This window comes from Protopterus annectens, chromosome 6.part0, assembly GCF_019279795.1.
Source record: "Protopterus annectens isolate FY-2018-M chromosome 6.part0, PAN1.0, whole genome shotgun sequence".
Classification (NCBI taxonomy): domain Eukaryota; kingdom Metazoa; phylum Chordata; order Ceratodontiformes; family Protopteridae; genus Protopterus; species Protopterus annectens.
Genome location: NC_056737.1, coordinates 630,316,625 through 630,335,059, shown reverse-complemented (window position 1 = coordinate 630,335,059; position 18,435 = coordinate 630,316,625).

The window sequence follows — 18,435 nt, the reverse complement described above, 5'->3', positions numbered from 1 at the left end:
AAAGGGACTTTCACTGGTGAATGTAGAGGTTTGTAATAACACTCACAAATTTATTTATTTTGCAGCATGACAGGCTGACAAAGCTAAAAGGAGAGTGTTCCAGGAGTAGTAGCAATGCCTCAGAAAAACCACTATGAGCCAGAATCTTGTAATAAACTGTGATGTGCATGCCAACATGGTTGTTATAATTATTTAACAGGTATGGTGTATGTAATGTGTGTGTATATGTGAATTATGTGCAGGAAAGTGAATGGGAGGATGCCTGTGCTAGCACAATACATCAACCACCACTGCTAACTACTACAAAAATGTGCTGACTAGCAGTCGAGGTGATTAATGGTGATTCAGAGACATACAAATTAGATGATAATGAGATGTTTCTTCATTGAGTATCATGGAAATAGGGTCTTTTTACCATAGCCCTTATTGCAAGTGGTGGGGTTCCTGAATCCTCAGGGATGTGTTCTATAGCCTTTGTTGAAGCCACTTGAAACAAATTGAAAAGGTACCTCAGTACGAAAAAAATTGTTAAGCATGAAAAATTAAAACTATTCCAAAAGGCTTCAGGAATTGTCTTTATATTCTGATTCTCAATATTTACATAGAAATACCCTCTGTCAGGTCTATAGTGCAGCATCCAATCAAGTTCTGCTACTAAGCCTTTGCCAAGAGTACACTTCTAGACGATATAATGCCAGGTTTGGGAACCTAATGCTAAAAATAAATAATAATAAAGAAACTTAGATTCATTACACAGTTCCTTCTTTTCTTATGAAGTAAACTTCCCCTTACAATCAGAATTAGTCAGTCATTAAGTTTTTTTGATATTCATAAGTAGCAAAAAGCACCATATAGTTACTATAATCAAGCTTCTTTAAGGTTTGTAGGTCATAAGATTGACCAACAAACCTATGAACCTAGAGGGAACTAAACACTAAATGAAACACTTTCTGAAACAAAATCCCTCACCACATGATACAAACCTCAGTCTGGGGGCAGGAAGTACTCTGCATATGCTAAAAATAAAAACAGCCACAATCCAAAGATGATGATTATTTTTTTAGAAAGAGCATAACTAAAATGATAGAGGGTAGTCACAGTTTTTATGGCACATATTTTACTGACATCTATCACACTGACCACTCAGTTACAAGTGCCATATCCTGCTACCCTTTGAATTCATACTAACCTTCTTTCTAAAAACACAGTCTGTGTTGAATGAAATGCCATAACCCATTTGTAATGTTTGTCTGGGATCATTTTTGGCCAGTCATCATCAAACTAGCCCTCACGTAAACTAGAACGATTCCTGCTTCAGACCATGTACAGGTTCAGGGCATTGGAACTGGGAAATTAATAAAAAAAGCCTTGTTTGGTTCCTGTGGTCATTTGTTAAGGCTGAAGGTGATCATAATAATTTAGGCCTGGGCAGACAGTCAAGGTAGAGGTTGAAGGTGGGCATGGAGAAAGTAAACCAACACACAACATAATTTCTTTATACTTTCAGTACAAAACATCTATATCACCAGTACAGTACACTCTAGCATTCAAAATGTATAGTTTAAATAAAAGTTACTTTATTACAAAAAAACTAAAGTAGATTTAAAATGCACTGTTGAGTAGTTTTCATCTCTGAGCAAAACTGCAGGTATGTACAGCCATGAAACAGATTAAGCATTAAATTAATATTTCATGTCAGGCATTTTAAATTATACACAACAGTTTGACATTTGAGCTGTTACTTTGAACAGCAAACATAAAAGCAAACATAAATTTTTAAATAAGTAATTTTTTTTTCATTCTGCTGGAAAACCTAACTATACTCATGTTCAAAACATAACTGATTAAAATTTTTTCTGTTGCATATTTTCAAAACTGAACAATCACATGTAACTTTATGTCCATTTTAGAAGCAGTTATCTTTGGTTCCGTAATGTCAGTAAGGCCAGAGGAGGAAAAGTGAATGAGTATTGGTGATCTTATTTAACAGACTAGGACTCCATTTCCCATTTTAATATTATTATAAATGCAATGTGTAGTCCTTATCTGTATCATCTTTCATTTTAGGTATCTTTCTGTTGTTTTAATTTCATTTGGTATGATTATTGCATGTCCTATTGTACTGGAATGAAGAATGTTTTGGTCTGAACTTCCTTTTAAAAGTAGTTGGCCTGGAGAATGCTGTTGTCCTATGGAATACTGCGCTCCTGCTTTTTAAAATTGTACATCTGTTCTAGTCTGACCCATTGTTGAATACAACAATGGGTCTTGTAGCATTTAAACAAACCACATGAAAGAATCTGAAAAGGTATAAGTTATTTAGTAGAAAAATCAAAGGACTGGAAAACTTGCACTATTCAGAAAGGCTTCAAGAACTGTCATTATATTTATTTATTTATTTTGTATTTGTTTTCTGGGGTAGAGCACTGGTCTCAATGGAGGGGTGTCTGGTTATGTGACTTGCTCAGAGTTACACAGTTAGGCAAGGGAGGCTGAGGGAATCATACCTTGCACTACTGGACCACAGGAAACAGCCTCTTTAAAGAGCTCCTTAATCCTCTAAGTCAACTGCCAGATCATATTATGCTTTGCATATGTTACACAGAGGTGACCTCAGCCTGGTGTATAAGGCCTTACCTGATCTGCTTCTATTTCAAAATGTCTATCTATAATACACTGTTGCAGGAGCGTACACTAGTTCAGGGAACTTAATACTAAAAATAAATATTGATGCTACAAAAAAGCAACAGTTATATTACACAGCATCATCTATGATTATGCAATAAACTTCCACTTACTATAATAAGTCAGTCATGAACTTCTTCAAAAATTGTATTTATTTATTGTATTTATTTATTTAATTAAAAATTCTTCAAAAATAATCTTAATATGTGTATATGGGCTAGTAGAAAGCATCAACAGGGGTTATGCCACTTGAGTTTCTTGAAGGGCAGAAGGTCATAAGCTTGTCAATCAAAGCTATGAAAATAGATGAACTGTTTGCATGGAATCCCATTAAATACTCTTGTCATTTAGACTGTACCTAAATGGTCAAATAGCCTGTTTAACTTTAGTCTAAGACGTGCTATTTTACTGTGCGTAAAGCTTATGTATTTGGCAAAGTCGTTGAATGACAGTCAGTGGAAATGTGGCCCATAATAATTTCCCAGAGACTCAGGTATGCCAAATAAAGAGCATACTTTAGCATTTCTAGCTGTATAAGAAACTGGATCTATGCAGTATCCACTGTAATGTTCAGTAATAACCAGTAGAAATATATCAGTAGGCTATGGACCATGAAACCAACGCTGGGTTCTCTCCGTGACTTTTGTTGTCCTGCCGTTTTTGTCATTCTGTATCATTATTGCTACATTGTTTTAAGTCACACGGCTTTGGTTTGTAATAGTCCTTAGTTTTCTTTAGACTAAACCATAGCTGATGTTTTAACTAAATGTATTAACCTTTTGGAATTTTTATGATTAATTACAGCTGCATTTATTATACTCTTTTCTTGGAAAAAACATGGTAGGTTTAGTGATAACTACTGAAAAAATCACCTACGTAGTATTTTGGGGGTCATTGCTATGACCTAGTAGTTAGTATGGCCTCACTACCATTCAGTACATTAATGTTATTTTTAATTTTAAAATTATGTTTCAAAATGATTCAGAGATAGGGGAAGAATTATGACGTCCTGTTACTTTTTTGCTGCATTTTGAGAGAAGTGTTTATAACTAATTTTCAGCCATTGAAAGTAGTTGAGAGGTGAATATTGTGGTCTATAGCTGGCATGTTTTATTTTTAGTTCATTTTTTTTGTTTTCTTTAGTTTAGTTCATTTTTTTAGTTCATTGTTTATTGATTGACTGATTGCTAATCATATAGGAAGAACAGAACATGGGTTAGTTTTAAATTAAGAAATGTATTATTTATATTTTATAACCATGCAGCCCTACTGAATAAACACATTCTTATTTTTGTGGGCACACTGCGGTGATAAATTGATACATTTAATTTGTAGTTTTGTAAAGTTTAGTTGATTGAAAGTTAGAAAGCACAAAGTCACCAAACAAGAAATATTAAAATAACAGAACACATACCTGGCCAAAGCTTCTGTGCTGTTTGCTTCATAGAATAATTGCTGGACAGACCCATTTGTTTCCTGTTACAGAAAGATACACATATATATTCTAAAAATGCCTTTTCAGTACCATCAAGAATTCATAGTCAGTTAAGATTATCACATTTTTGTCAATAAAAAAGTATACAGACTTGAACTGAAATGGAAAATCAAAATTCACTTCCAGCTTAAGTAGCAAATAAGCTGTCTTGCATAATGCAACTCTGGTCATGTTATAGTTCAAATTGTTCTATCAGGTAGCTCAAGAAAAATAATCTCTGTTTCTGAGTAAAAACTCTTACTTCTTACTTTGAAGCCTGTGTCCTTCGTGTGGTCGCGTGGGTTTCTTCCAGGTGCTCCGGTTTCCTCCCACATCCCAAAGACATGCTGTAGGTGGATTGGACACTATAAATTGGCCCTAAGCATGAGTGTGTGTGTGCATGTGAGTGCCTTCTGTGGAAGGTTGGGCGCCGGGCTGGCAACTCGACACTATAAAACTCCAATGCCAATCATATGTGAACAGATGATCCGCTGTGGCGACCCCTGACCGGGAAAAGCCAAAAGAAGAAGAAGATAAAGCTTGATTTACCTAATCAGCAGGGATAGAATTCTCTAAAACACACTATTCATATTTATTTCATCTCCCACTCTGACTACTATATGTTTAACTTTCCTCATTCAACAAATTTTTGTGATGTATTTCTTTAAGTTTTTTCTTTCCAGCCTCTTACTTTGTAATTTACTTCATTCATTTTCTCTACCGTCTTAAATAGCCCTTCCCATCCTGATAGGCACTGATTTCAGCAGAGGAAACTAATCCTCCTGCTTTGTTTGATATTTTAAAATCCCCAAGTCTGGCATGTTATTGCATTCCCTCTAATGCTTATCTTGAGCCCTTTTGCATATATTCCTTAGCTATTGGCATAATAGTTTTAACCTGTCTTGTAAGCCTGTGGAGTGTGCTATCACACTTTTAACAGAGTTTTCTCCTACTCCCAAATTGGCTTCCTATGTCCAGTAAGCTCTAAGGATGTCTGTCATATAGTAATTCAATGAGGTAAACCCTGCTGAAGCTTGTGGTAGTTCTCTTACAACAAAAGGAGGAAAGGAAGTAATTATTCCTAGTTCTTATCATCTTGTCCATAGCCTTGTTTAGCATCAGCTTCAGAGTTTTGTTATAGCACCCCACTAACTGATCATTTTGAGGAGGTACACTGAAGTTTTTAACTGCTTTATTTTAAAACACTGATTAAACCAGTGCATTACTCTGGACATATTTATTTGGGAAGCCGTAAACTAGAGAAAAGTAGCAGTAATTATTTGGCTATAAACAGCATTGTTTTTTACAGGGGGTACTGCTTCAGGGAATTTCATGGCATAGTCAGTAATCACTAGAATGCATTGTCAGCCATTACTAAACTTTATCAGTGAGCCTACAAAATCCATGGCTTCCACTCAAATGGGACTTCAGCAACAGACATTTGTATTAGTGGACTTCTGAATTCAGAATGCAGTGCCTTCATTTGACATTCTGGAAAAGCAGCACAGATATTTTGAATTTGTTTCATAGCCAGGCCAATAAAATCTAGTTAAAATCCTAGCTTTGATTTTCCCTAGCCCTACTAAATTATGATTATATGCCTGACTCATCACAGATACTCTAAATGTTTTTGGAACAGTTTTTTTGAGGCATTTTTGGTTTCTCGTAGCTGGCCAGCAGCTGCTCCCATGAGCCTCTCCTCTTTCACCGAGTCTACCAACCCAGTCTAGTCTGTCATGGATTATCTCTATAGTTCCCAACACATGTAAACTTCCATCACAGGAAAGAGCATGCAATGGGTGTGATGGCATATTATCTCCTTTCCTCAGTGATTCAGCCACAGCCCTGTGCACCTTAGAACAACACCCTCCATGCATCCTTGGCCTCTGTTGGGATCAGCTGTGATGTGTGTCCAAGTGCAAACACCCAGCCCCCCTCCCCCACATAGGCATGCCCATCCTCTCTGTATCTGCCATCAAGTGCCTGAACCATTAATCAAACTCTGGTCACTTGGGCCATAGTCATGGTATAAACTATGATGTGCAAGCATATATAGAAGAGACCATATTGATCATATAGGCCATAGTCAGAGTTTTATCCCTGTATGGCACCAGTGCAGGATTATTTTTGAAACAAACAGTTGGTACAGTATTTCTTCTTTGTCTTCATTTACCCAGTACAGCAAGTCACTTTTCAACTCAAAACATAAGTAACAGATGAAGCCAATCTGTTCATCTTTTTCTTCTTGTATTCCTGCTATATTTCCTCTGGCTCAGCTTTGTGTATAGCTGTGCTTTTTTAAAATTTTCATTGCTTATCTTCAAATCTGCCAAGTAAGGTGCACGTTTGTCAGTCTACTGCTGCGGAATTGGAGAAATATAGCTTCTACATCTACAAATATTAATAGAGATGTTTCTTGTTCTTCTCCTACTCTCTCCTCTTCAAAGGTAATCCATGCCATTAACATTCTTCTGTTTTTAGGTTTGTCCTTTCCTTTAGTTGTATCTCAGTACATTCTCTCTCTCTCTCTCTCTCTCTCTCTCTCTCATTCTTTAAATACCTGCTGCTGAAAGTCTTGTTTCTGACCAACCCTCTGTTCTGACATTGCAAAGACAAACCCAGGTCTCTGATCTGGCTCTTATTAATGGATTTCGTATGATACGTCTCCCCTCTTTGTCTTCATACAGGCATCTTTCATTAGTATAAGTTTACAGAATAGGAGCTAGCAAGTATGGCTGATGCAAGGCAACCAAACTAGTATGACCAAAATAAAAACGCCAGCACCAATAATTAGCTGAGAGAGCTTTATTAAATTGAGAACTAGACCGGTTTCAGCACATAGCTTTCATCAGTAGAGTAACACTGAGATAAAGGAAAAGCCCAACAATAAATACCCCTTCCAATGAGGTAATATGACATCATTTCCTGTCATGGAATAAAAGTATTATAATTAATAAATACACAAACCTGTAAATACAAAAAGCATGTGTATTAATAATAAATTGCCTGCAACAGTAAATCTGGCATGTGAATATAATATAATAAAGAAAATATCACAATTTATCATTAAGTCCAGGGGAAAAGAGACCCCCCCAAGTTTCACTATCCATTTTCTTTCCTTGTTATTAAGAATTTCATGCCATCCTGTTTTGAAAGCCCGATTACCTGTAATGTTATCTATAATGCTAAATGAAAATTTGGCAGTGGGATGATTCAATGTATGTCTGTATAAGGCATTGGTAACCCTAGCATTCCTAATATCACCCAAATGTTCAGATATTCTGATCCTGAACTGTCTAGATGTCTGACCTATGTAGAAGGCTTGACAAGTGCATGTGGCAAGATAGACAATCCAATCTGTACTGCAATTACCAAAACAACGAATATTGTATAACTGTCCAGTGTTCCTACTAGTAAATGTTTTGCTTTTGAATATATAGTTACAAAAACTACAGTGTCCACAGGGATATGAACCATATAATTTTTCACCCGTTAAAGTTCTCTGATGAAAAACATCATTCCTTGGTGTTATTTTCTTATAATAAGAGAAGTGGGATCCCAGTGTCTTACCCTTTCTGTACGAAAACGAACACCTATCCCCCAAGTGGTCCTCTAATAGAGTGTGAGATTTAAGTATGTTCCAATGTTTATCCACAATGTCCAAAAGATGCATAGTATTTCTGCCATATGTAGAAACAAATCTCAAAATCTCCTGATTAGTCTGCTTATGATGTTTACGATACTGTAATAGTGTATCCCTAATCTGATTTTTGGTCCATTGCATAGCTGAACAAACTGTATGTTTAGCATATCCCCTTATTAGAAACCTATTGGCAAGATCTTTGTGGTGTTGTATCAAATCTTGTTCGGAGGAGCATATCCTTTTAAGGCGTAAAAACCGGGATTTAGGAATATTGTTGATAGTATGTTTTGGATGAAGACTGTTAGCATGTAACAAGATGTTGTATTCAGGAAATTTACAGTATATAGAAGTTTTTAAGGTGTTATCTGGTTGACGTTGTAAAAAAACGTCAAGAAAATGTATTTCATTTTGATGGTAATCAACCGTAAACTCCGCACCCCATATATTTCCATTAAGATGTTCAACAAACTCCTGTAAATAATCACTACCCCCTTTCCAAACAAGCCAACAGTCATCCAAATACATTCTCCAGATGTCAGTTTCAGGTATATATATGTTATGAAGTTCATCATAGATAATGTGTTCCTCCACATATCCCATGTAAAGGTCAGCATAAATCGGTGCAAATGAAGCATCCATGGCTGTACCCTGTATCTGCCAATAGCAATCCTGTTTGAAATAAAAAACATTTTTTGTGAGAATATGTTCAGCCATACAGATCAATAATGTATTGAAGCCAGGGGGATAAATACCGGCTTTATTTAACCAAAAATCTAGTGCAGCTAATCTCGCCCAGTGTGGAATACTGGTGTTCAGAGATTTGACGTCAAGAGTACACAGTAACCAATGTGGCTCTAATTGTGAATCCGAAACAATTTGCAAAAATTCTGTTGTATCCTGGAGTCTAGCTTTAATCAATGGTAAAAGAGGTTTAAGTTTATCCATGAGGAATACAGACAAGGGTTCCGTAAGTGATCCAATCCCTGAGACTATGGGTCTACCCGGCGGTTGATGAGAAGATTTATGAATTTTTGGTAATAGGTATAAATACTGCTTCGCAGGATCCATAACTGTTAAATGTGATCTGGTGTTATCAGAAATAATACCTGCCACAACCGCCTCCTGTAAGAAATCATCAATTTCTTTTTTAAAATTGGGGGTGGGGTCAGTGGTCATCCTCATGTAGTGATGGGGGTTAGACAGCTGTCTATTTCCCTCATCCCAATAATAATCGGCATCCATGATGACAACCGCACCACCCTTATCAGCAGAAAGTATAACTATATTAGTGTTGTTCCTGAGGTGTGTTAAGGCTAGTTGTTCAGCCCTAGATAAATTATGTTTGATGGTATTTTCTGAACCCAGATGAAAATGTAGATCTTTGATAACAGCCTGCTGAAAAATAGCCACATGTTTGTCCATCGGAGGGTTGAAACTAGACCAATGGAATCTATACTCAGAAGATCTTTGAGATGGATCTTGTTGATCCTGTTGTCTGAAAAACAAGTTGAGATTAATTTTTCTACAAAATGCTATAATGTCAGAAACTAAAGAACTTTCGTCAACAAAAAAGCCAGTGATGAATCCAAGACCTTTATTTAATAATGCGTGTTCTTCTGGTGTTAAAACATATTTAGAAATATTATGTACATTAGTACACTGAGTATCTATTTCACTATTGATAAAAAGAGGTCTTCTTAGCTTTTTACCCTTGTGTTTTCTTCCTCCCCTATGTTTCCTACCCCTAAAGGGTCTTCAGATGTACGTCCCCTTTTAGAATCTGGGGAGTCCCCAATGCTTATGGATTCCGTGTCTGTTGTAGAGGACTCCTCACCGGAGGTGGTGTTAGTAAAAACACCCTTTTTCAGTATAGATCTTGGTCTCTTTTTGCGAACATATATAGGATTCTTAGTGCCTTGGGCAAACCTTACCCCCTTATGCGACTCAAACTGCCTACCTCTATCATAATCCTCCCTGTCCCTCGAGAATTTGTGTAGTTTCTTAGCTTTTAAATTGTTCTCAAGAACCATAAGTTCCTTAGACAATTTGCTCAGGTTGTCTTTGAAATTGGTATGCTCTTCAAACTTTTTCAAGTCATTACATATTTTTTCAACTTCCGAAATATTAGTCCGAACTGTTCTATCATAAAAAGATGCCAGTATATTGACAAATGACATAGATGGTTCTTGCTGGGCTTGTTACCAATCCTTAAGTAAAATACCATCAGGTGTGCCAACCAATGGTTGTACTTTCGTCCTGAGCCCCCTTGGGGTTATTTTTTGATTTTGGTAAGCTTTAAACAGTTTTAAATGCCATATATTTGTCCTTAATGTTTTGATTTTCTTACCCAACTGGCTAAATAGAAGAAAGCAACCATTAACTGGATCTAAGGTTTGACATTCAGTAGAACCCACTTGCAATGTACTAATGCCAAACACCTGAATATCATCTTTATCTGCACACAGGCCGGAAAGTAATTTTTGTAGATCCATGACAATAAGTTGCCTAAATAAATAAGTCAGTTTCAGACAACCAGAGCCAATAGGTGGTACAGCCTGAGCAAATGTGAAGGAACAATATTAAATATCCCAAGTTATAAATATGTATCAGTTTGAGCCGCAGAAGGCAGAAAAGATTAAGCCTATATCAGTGTAACCAAATAAGTTGGTTGGCTCATTTATCTTCTGATAAATACACAGATAGTAATGATATAAAATATATACTAACAAATAAACAGTCAACCATAATGAACCTCAAACCCCTGGTAGTTTAACAGTTAACCTATGATAAAGAATTCAGCTTTAGGCACATATAATTAGTGTCTCAGTAGTCCTGACCTACACAGTGGCTAATGTGCTAAATACACCATAGCAACTAGCCCACCCAAGATGAAATAACTATATAAAAAAATACAAACTAGTGTAATCCTGATAAAAAATAGCAACTAGTAACCATGTGATGTATTCATAGATGACCAAAAAAATAAATAAATGAAATGGTCAAAAAACTAATGCCATAAGTTTAAATGAAACATGAGGCATGTATATATAATAGATATCCACATACCAGAACTGTCTGAATACTATAATTTGTCCCTATCCTCACTGGACAAAATATAGAAAAGCTGAACACCTAACCTGGAATCCAAAAGGATACAAGAAATATCTTGCAATTCTAGAAAACACTTAAATAAAGAAATACTGATGAAAAACAAAAATTATTAAAAAATACAGTTTTCTTATGCTAGAGTAATTCAATGTGACATGTCTTACTGTTGTTCTGCCTAAATATACACCAATTAGACATTGAAAAAATCATCAATTCCTGAGCTAAATAATCAAACCTCCACAAATTAAGCAGTTAAGCTAAAAAGAATATATAGCAATTAGTATAGTTAAAAGACCAAATGGTTTTTAGGCCATACATGAGTATATTGCTAATGCAATTAAACAAAAATGGAGTGTAAACATAATCCAGTATCAAATGGAGTCCCAAATGTTTATAAGAAAACATACACTGCAGTCCGATCCTTGAAAACCAATCAGCGAATATGTTGGTAATGTTTACAGTACAAAAACGAATGTCAGTTGTATACTACATGAAAGTTGCAAAGTCACCAAGCACCATACATATGTTTTCTTCGATTAGTAAGCCTCCATAAATCAAGAAAATGTCCATCTAATCATAATAATGATCGAACGACAGAATAAGTTTTAAATAATAACCAACAAGGAATACCAAAGGGATAAGCGTTGATCACCAAATGCCCAAAACCAAAGTAATGTACCTGTGAGACATAATCAGGAACTATAATCCAATAGAGAACTTCCCTTAGTCCACAAAATGGTAAAAAGATAATATTTCACCTCTGCCTGATAGAGAAAACGAAGTAATGTCCATGTTATTATTAATGCAACAATCCCACACGTTTACAAAACCAATCCAAATGGATAAACCTTAGGTTGAATGGACAATGCTCTCCGCGATCCTTATATGTGGTAATACTGTCCAAAATTACCAAGGATAGGCAAAGCAAGTCAAATAAAGCATAACTGGTACAGAATCCACTGGAACCATAAGATATAGTAAGCAGGAATTCTTCAAATACACATGCGACAAAAAAAGTTTCCAAAAGCAGAAAGCTGATGTAGAACGAAAAACAAACAACCGATGAGGAGCCCTCCTTCACAGACACAGGAACGCCAAGAAAATGACGCCTCTTCTTAGCCCATTTGAACGCCAACAGCCAGCAAAATATATCAAAGTAAACAGAATAGGAGCTAGCAAGTACAGCTGATGCAAGGCAACCAAACTAGTATGACCAAAATAAAAACGACAGCACCAATTATGAGCTGAGAGAGCTTTATTAAACTGAGAACTAGACCGGTTTCAGCACATAGCTTTCATCAATAGAGTAACACTGAGATAAAGGAAAAGCCCAACAATAAATACCCCTTCCAATGAGGTAATATGACATCATTTCCTGTCATGGAATTTTGTGACAATGTTTCACATCATGCACTATGGTTTCTCCCTTTCAGTTTCTGCATTGACTTCTTTCACTAACTTAACAACAAGGGTTTTCTGATTAGAATCGCTAACAGGTTTATAATAATACACAGGTTTTTCTACTCCTTCCAGCCAAAGTCAGATTTTAGTTCATTTCAAGTTCCTACACCTCACTGTTGCTGCCACTCCCTCCATTTTACAAAGGGTATACAGAATATCTAGCTGCGCTTCCCACCTCCTCTCCCCCATAATTTCCACAATGCCTTGACCAGTTATGACATCATGTTTTAAAAATCAAGATACCAGATCTACAGAATGCAGTACTTTACCCATCAGAATTTGAATTTCTACATGTGGATACTTCTCCTTGTCTCTGTGGACACATATATTTCTTCTTATAATTTTTTATGACTGTAGATATACATTTTTTTACAAAGTGTGATCTTGCCCCTCAGATCTAGTAGTTTCTTCAATTCATTTCCATCCACCAACATACCTCTCAACCTCTTAAAGCAAAAAATCTGGACAAAGCCATAAATAAAAGTGGTACAAAGGCCCCAAAATAGGGACATTTTTTAAATATTTCTCTTTACAAACTTAGAAAGTTGATAAAATAACAGGTTTTGCATTAGCATAAATTTTCTGAAGGGTATAAAGTCTGAAATGCAAATGTGTGTCATTATTTTCTATCTTCAGTCTTTAATAATTTGCTGCTAATTTGTCAGAAAACAACAATTTTATGAAAAAATGGGCCAAAAATATGAGGCAAAAATCTAGACAGTTTGCAAAAATCTGTACAGTTGAGCGATATGTTCAACAATGCTGTACATTTGACTAGCTTGGTAATGGTACATCGATAATATGCTGATTGTACTCTTCTGGCAGTTACTTTATCATATTCCATTGCTTCATTATCAGCATTTTGGTTACAAATCCCATTTTTGATAGGTACATATATATTTTCATTGCCAGTATGTAGTTAGAAATCAAATTGTTGTCAGGTACAGCATTCCTGTTTCTAGTTAAATTATGTTTAGCAATGTCTAACCTTTTCCAATATCAGAAATATATTATTTCATTTACTGACAGTTTTTGTGTATTCACAGACATCTGTGAATTCTTAGTTGCAGGGTTAGATTGCTTGATTTTATATAGTGCTTCATTAGCTAGTAACCTTTCATTTAGTGCAATCAATTTATCAGTGTTCTTAGGGCCACTCTGAAAATGGATTTACATAAATTACTTGGCAGTGCCCTTTTGAATTTATCAATTGCTAGAATGTCTGTTATTTTACTTTTACTGTTTGTTTCTGGTGCTGTAAACAAATGTTTAAAACATGCCATGTTTTATTTGAATTAAATGCCAGTTAGGACATTTCTTTGATTGTTTTAGAAGTCACATTGGCTCTATCTAGCAGATCATTTTAGCTTCTAATAGTCAATATAGGCAGCATCTTCTATGCCCATACATGCCTTGAATGCTTCCCTTATAAGTTGTGAAGACAGAATATTTGCCCAGTCTGAAACAAATTCTCCAGGGTGGTATGTCTTTTAATGCTCAGTTTCTTTAGTGGTAAGATGTTTTTTGGTGTAATCAGTGTGATGTATATCACAGTCATCTGCTCCTGAAGACTGAGTTACTTTCTGTCAGCAGCGTGCATGAGAGTCCCTATGAATGACTCCATCTTTGGTACAAATATGGCAATTCACTTAGAGAAAAAATGTTTTCTTTTCTTTTTTGGGGGGGGGGGTGAGATATACACAGAGAACAATAACAGTTCTTTCTCTCTCTTCATGTGTTGTACTTAACTCAAATGTTCTTGCAGGCTGTAATGCTACTATACTAGAGACATTTTCTCCAATTTTACAGTGAAATATAGAAGCAGAGTCCATTTCCAGCTTAAATGGGGAATAAGCACATTTTGCTTAATGCATTTTAATCAACATAAAATCTAATTCTATATTTTCCAGTTCACTTTTAAAGCTTCTCAGTGGAATACAGCAGTCTTTGCAACACATAGATCTGGTGTTGCAGCTCTGGTCAAGCTGCCCTATAGTGTCCTAGTGGATCCAGTAATAGGCTTCTGGTCTTCTCATTTCATTCAAGGTATTCTAATGGTTATTTTGGTATTTCCACAACTTTGTCTGGTCAGTGTACAACCAAAAGTCTCCACTTTCAGGGTCAGTCCCCTCTCTCTCCATGAGAGGCAAATAACTGTTGTCTGTGTTTACAAGCTCTGTACCTAATAATAGTTTTTGTAGGTGATTTACATTTGACTGGGCTATCCACATGATTTAATTACCATAATACATTGATTGTATCTGCTAGTATTGAGTTCTTACTATAATACATAGCGCATTTCATATATGTGAAACAGCCACTATGGCACTATATATACATACATACATACATATACGCACACAAATATTTATATACTTATATATCTAGACTGATAGATAAACATTATTCAACAAACATTCTGCCTTAACTAAATCAATAGAAATGGATGATCTTATGCAAAAAAGGTAAAGATTTCCAAAGTTTTACCAAATAACCAATGCAAGAATGGCAGCAAACAGCCCTAGGTGATATAAAACTGAATAACCAAAATAATAAAACACCACTAGGGCTTATGCCCCAAGGACAGATCTGAAAATTGGTATCCAAAAGAAAGTCAATGACATGAACTTCTCCAGAAAATAATTTTATTACTACAGAAATGTACCCTTGCTAAGCACTTTCATCAGGTGAATTCAGACTTCATCAGAGCATGAGTATGAAACAAAACAATCTGTGTTTTAAAAAAGACCCCAACTAATCAGAGCCTTTCTAAACTAATTGCTGTCATTAATTGAAATAATTAAAATACAAAATCTTAAGATAAAACATTAAGGGAAAACATTAAGAAAAAATGTTAAGAAAAAACATTAGGAACATTGGTTAAAAACATAGATTATGCTCACTAGAGAAGCGTAATTTCAACTTGGAAACATTAAAATGTTTATTGTGGTTTAGGGAACCCCTTATGTCCTGTGAATTCATAGATATTAGGAAAATTGAATTATTAGTGTATCTTATGGAACTGGTGCTAACCAATATTTTTTTTTGTTTTTGAAGGGTAATATTTTGAGCAGCTTGTGCCCCCATCTATGTCAGCATGGTTATGTGGAAATGGGAAACCTTCCATGTACTAAATTCCCCTTTTTCAAAATATTGCTCAAAATATTTTCACTACCTAGATGATATTTGTATTTTTTGGACAGGAAATAAAGAAACACTTAGTAGTTTTATTAATTACATCAATGAATCCACTGATTTCTTTTTCAATTAATTAGTACTTCTGCTGAGAAAAGCATGAATTTCTTGAACATTACTATACACAAATCTGAGATGGGGTTTGTTTCTAACATCTTTAGAAAACCTACCTTTTCAAATTCCTACTTGCATTACAACAGTAGTCATACCAGAATTCTGAAAAATACTTTGGTTAAAAGTCAAATTATAGGATTGTCTAAAATTATATTGGATGACTTACTTTTTGTAAAATAAATAGATAAATTAACATGTTTATGGATAGAGGATACCTGCCTCACATGATAACAAAAATTAAAAATGAGGTGTTACCAGGGGGAAAGGGTAGATACTCACCTACTTTGGGAAGAAAGGAAGAAATATCATCAGTTAATGGTAACATTACACTGGGTGACAAAACCTTTAAAAGGATCATGATTACAGGTACAATTCTATCAGTAGAGATGTTAAACAAGTTATTTATAATAACTGGAACATTTTCAAAACAGAAAGACAGATCCAAGAGTGGAGGAATGTCTTGAAGCTTACACCCTGCTTCACATACAAGAGGGGTTACAACTAAAAAATATTCTTGAATATGCAGGAAAAACTTCGAATAATGTCAGGACCCCTGATACTTGGAGATGTGGAACATGTCACTATTGTAGTTATATGTGGGAAGAGGATACCTACCCTATTATGTATAAAGGTAGATCCCTGTGCTCTTTCCTTTGGGCCAACTGTGATTCCAAGGGTATTGTTTACATTACTATATATGGCTCATGTTCCAGTTTTTACATTGGGAAGACCGAACGTGCCTTAAAAAAAGAGGGTCTATGAACACTTAACATCAGAAGGAAGGACATGAATGCTTTATAAAAACACACTACAACTTGTTTAAACAATGATGGGGTTAATTATAACTTTGGGGTGATTGAAAAATCTAATATATCACTGCATGGTGGTGATTGGGAGACTCAGATAGAGCACAAGGACCTAGTATGGCATTTACCTTTGAATGCAATGTAAAGGCCAGGTTTGAATGACAAGATTTCTATTATCAGTATTTTGAAAACTAAGGTTGCTCATCTTTGAAGTACTTGTACTATTTTATTACATATTACAGATAATTTCATCACAAACACCACAAACATATTAATGCCTAAAATTTGAAATTACAGTTCTTTAGTGGGCATAATCTATGTTTTTAACCAATTTTCCTAAATTTTTTTCTTAACGTTTTTTTCTTAATGTTTTTTCTTGATGTACTTTAATTATTTCAGTTAATGACATCAATTAGTTTAGGATAGTTTAGGAAGACTCTGACTGGCTGTGGTCTTTTTTTTAAATGCAGACTGTTTTGTTTCACACCCATACCCTGATGAAGTCCGAATTCACCGGACAAAAGTACTTAGCAAGGGTGTGTTTCTGTACTAATAAAATCATGTTTTGGAGAAGTTCATGTCATTAACTATCTTTTAGATACCAGTTTTTGGATCTGTCACTGGGGCACAAGCTCTAGTGGTGTTTTTTTTTTTTGTTTTTTTTTTATCCAGCATTTTGTTAATCATGCCTGAAAGTAGTTTGATTTTAGTTTTAAGTTGACATTAGTTATGACAATAAATGCCCTTTTTTCTGGTATTATTTTGGTGTTCAGATTTAATTTGTGCAGTTCTTCATGCTCACAGAGACTTGCAGTTTTATGTACTGACAGGAAAAAGCTTCTCCAGAAACTGTAACTGACTGCAAGCCCATCTTCAGTCTGTTTTTGTACCTAACATTTATCCCAGAGATTTGATTAATCTTTCTACACCTAGATGTTAAATAATCATTGTAATCCACCACTGTTTTAACAAGGGTAGTGTACAAAGAATGTAATACTGTTGTTTCTCTCAAGTCAGAGTTTTCAAAAATGTCTTCAAAGTTACAGGTCAATTTTTCTTAATACTTAGACTATTATTATGAAAAAATCCTTCACAAATCTTTATATGTCAGAAGTATCCCTTGTATTTATTTATTTTTTTTCACTGTATATCCCAGTCTGCGGCTATCTTCAAAATAAAACAGCTGGTCCTTGAGATGTCATTGATGGAAGCTATAAAATAACTAAATGATGCAGGTCCAGGCACAGACCCTTGTGGCATTTCCCTGCTGATACAAAATCTTTGGTAACATCTTTTATTTTAACTATCTAGGCACACTTCATAAACAAAAGCCTCAGTATTCTGACTTTATAATGAAAATAAGATTCCTACATGTGGCACAGTATCAAATATGTCAGACAGGTAAAGTAATACCACGTCTGCTGACAGATCATCATGACACAATCGATTACATTTTAGTTATCACACTAGCCTCACAGAACCTCGATTGAGTAAATCCACATTTTACTATGTCACCGATAAATAAATCTGAGATGAACGATTGGCTGGCAAGGACCTTAGATTTACTAATAAGTGATTTACTAATGGGTGATGTCAAGCTAATTTTAAAGTTACATACTGGGATATTTTCTCCCCCTTATAAATGGGTAAGATGGCTGCAACCTTTCTTACCTTTCAGACATAACGATAGATACGGGCATGCTAAAACAAAAGACAAATGCAAAATAGGGACTAATACGTCAAAAATTTGGGCAATGAAAATATTTGGTAAGGCATCATATCTTATGGTTGTATTTCTTTTGACTTTATCAAGAACCAAAACTGTCTAGTCAAATTTGATCAGCAGATAGCGATCAAACTGAATCCTTCTCTCCTTAGGGATCTCTAAATTGGTAAACTGAATGACACCTTAAAGTGTTCAATAAATTCCCAAACCAAATCAAACCATC